General features: G+C 34.4%; 1 pseudogene across 1 annotated transcript; it reads right to left on the bottom strand.

Moving 5' to 3' along the window:
- Window positions 1–1,656: 1,656 nt before the first annotated feature.
- LOC108512458 (40S ribosomal protein S25 pseudogene) lies at window positions 1,657–2,066 on the bottom strand (annotated as a pseudogene). Its single transcript, XR_001880610.1, has one exon. The product of XR_001880610.1 is annotated as a 40S ribosomal protein S25 pseudogene (transcript).
- Between the last annotated feature and the right edge of the window lie 1,147 nt (window positions 2,067–3,213).

The following is a 3,213-nucleotide window of genomic DNA, read 5'->3' as shown; positions in this document are numbered from 1 at the left end:
CTTCCTGATCCTTGCACCACGGTGATGACAGAGTGCACTTGCAGTTACCACTTCCCCACTTTCCCCTTAGTCAGTTTGTCCTTGGTCAGCCAGTGTTAAGGTGCAGTTCCAGAAGTAATTCCTGAAGACACAGACTAGAGAATATTCCTGTAGCCCATTTTTTTCAGCACTTAGTTCTCTATATTGAAACTATTTATCCTTGCCCAGGGTGGTTTCTGTTTTCTGCAAATGCAACCTAACTGATATACAAAAGCAACAGGATACCAAACACAAAACGTGAAAGTTCTTAAAAGAAACACACAAACACAAAACACTCAATGGGACAAGGAGGAAAGCAAACGAAGTATTAAAATAGAAAATATAAGACAAAATTTTAGAGTTAATCTCAAATATTTTTTCTATTAAAAATAAAGGAAGCTGTGTGTGGTACCTGAGGCCTGTAATCTCAGCACTTTGGGAGGTCGAGGAAGGAGGAGCACTTGAACCCAGGAATTCAAGACCAATCTAGGCAACATAAGGAGATCCTATGTGTTCAAACATAATAATAATTAATAATAAACTAGCCAAGCTTGATGGCACATGCCTGTGGTCCCGGCTACACGGGCGGCTGAGGTAGGATGATTGCTTTAGCCCAGGAGGTTGAGGTTGCAGTAAGCCATAATCAGGCCACTGCACTGCAGTATGGGCAACAGAGAGAGATTCTCTCTCCAAAAAACAATACAAAACAGAACAAACAAGCAAAGGAGATAAAATGTCTTTAAAGAAAAAGACATTTATTGGGTCAAAAACATGGTACTAATATCTATAAAACATATTGACTCCAGGTTTTAAAACAGTGTAAAAGCTATATCAAAATGAATACAAAATGAAGGCTTATAAAACAGGATTAATTTCAAGAGAGAAATTTATAAGGTCAAAGGAATTACACCAACTTTTTCCTTAATTGCATTAATGTGACAAATTATATTGGTTTATTTTTGAATGTTGAACCAATTTTGCATTTCTGAGATAAGCCACACTTGGTCATGATGCTTTTATTCATTTTGTATTTGCTTGAATTTCACATGCTCATTTTTATTGAGATGTTTGTATTAGGTTTGTATCAGCTTCATAAAGTGTGTTGGTAAGCATGCTTCCCTTCTCAAATTTCTGTAAGAGTTTATGTAAGACTGATATTATTCTTCCTTACATATTTGATAGAATTCAACATTGAAAAAAATCTCCTTCCAGAATTTTTTGGAGTAAAATTTATTGATTCAAAATTCCATTTCTCTTAGAGATATAGGAATATTCATATATTGTTTGTTTCTGCATTATACAATTTTAAGACTTTATTCATTTTACTAAGTAGTACATTTTCTAATTTTTAAAACTTCTTGGCATAAATTTGCTTACTATATTCCTTGACTGTCCTTTTAATATCTATGGTTATATCTCTTTAATTCTTGGTATTTGTAATTTGTGTTTATTTCTTTTTGTTGTTGATTGAGTTTACTAAGGATTAATTTTATTTATTCATTCAAAGAGCAGCCCTAGATAATTGTGTGCCTGTGTTATTTCATTGCTTTCTGTTCTTATGCATATTACGACCTATTTCAATTTATTTCACATTGAATTAATTCTTTTCCTAGCTTTTTTTTTTTTTGATTTAATAAAGTTTTATTTTTTCAAATGTACAGTTGGTTGGACCTATTCATGCATCTTCACCAGCAGCTGGAGCATCTCTGCCCTTGGTATTTCTGGTGTAAATTACTTGAGCTCTGTGCTTTGAAACCAGGTTGATAAGTCCTTTACTAAGGAGCTCCTGAAGGGCTGCCCTGGCCAGGGAGCCTCGAATCTTCAGTCTCTCAGAGACCACAGCTGGGGTTCTAAGTCTATAGTTGGGAACTTCCTTACAGAGTTTGTCGTAGGTAGCTTTGTCAAACAAGACTAAGTTATTGAGCTTGTCCCGAACTTTGCCTTTGGACCACTTCTTTTGGCCTTGCCCCGGATTTGTTCACTGGGTCTTTGTCTTTCTTGGCCAACTTTCTGGCGTTCTTCTTCTTCTTGTCGTCCTTGGGTGGCATTGCAAAGCTCGGAGAGCAGCAGCGGACACCACAGTCTCGCTAAGATGTCGGACAAAAGGTTTTCCTAGCTTTTAGAGTAGAAATTTAGAATCATTGATTTTAAACCTTTTCTCTACTAATATAGGTATTTAAATGATACTTTTCTCTACAAAATGCTTTTTTGTAGATTTTATCCCCAAATCTTGATATGCTACATTTTGTTATGATTTCTATATGCCTGGGTGATTTTTGTTTCATAGGTTAGAAATTTCTGGTTTAATGTCCAAATATTTGGATGTCTGCCATATGTGCTCTTGCTTTGTTTTAGTTTAATTCTTTTGTGACCAAATAATATATATTCTGTAAAATTTCAGCAACTGAAATTTTTGAGATTCACAATTTATTTTCTTTCATTGTGCATCTTCCACGTGCTCTTGAAAAGAACGTGCATTCTGCCACTGTTGATTGTAGTTTTCTCCAAAAGTTGATTACGTCAGTTTGTAACTAATGTCCAAATATCTGTTTCCTTGCAGATCATTTTGTCGGATTGTCCTACATATAACAGTAAGATATTCAACTGGTTGTGAATTCATCTATTTTTCCCTTTAAATTATCAGCTTTTGCTTGGTATATTTTGAAAATCTGTTAGTAAACACATACAAAGTTAATATTGCTACATTTTCCTTTTAAATTAATCCTTTTGTCGTGATTAAATGACCCACCTTTGTTTGTCGTAATACTCCTTAGCTTGGAGTCAGCAGTATTTGACATAGACACAATAGTTTGCTTTCTATAGGCATGATTTCTTTCTTTTTTTTTTTTTTCCATAGGTTTTTGGGGAACAGGTGGTGTTTGGTTACATGAATAAGTTCTTTAGTGGTGATTCCTGAGATTCTGATGCACCCATCACCTGAGCAGTGTACACTGTACCCAATTTGTTATTTTCCAGTTTTTTACTTTTAACCTATCTGTGTCATCACATTTATTCTACATCTCTTGCAGATAGCCCATAGTTAAATGTTGCTTTTTTATTCAGAGTAATATCTACCTTTTAATTGAAATGTTTGGTTTATTAATTTTTGATGTAATAATTGACAGATTTAAGTCTATCATCTTGCTACTAGTTGACTATTTGTCCCATCTGATTTTTGTGTTCATTTTGCTTTTG

This window comes from Rhinopithecus bieti, unplaced genomic scaffold (genome assembly GCF_001698545.2).
Source record: "Rhinopithecus bieti isolate Rb0 unplaced genomic scaffold, ASM169854v2 scaffold_29830, whole genome shotgun sequence".
NCBI lineage: Eukaryota > Metazoa > Chordata > Mammalia > Primates > Cercopithecidae > Rhinopithecus > Rhinopithecus bieti.
Note: the sequence above shows the minus strand (reverse complement) of the source record. Positions and strands in the feature narration are given on the sequence as shown.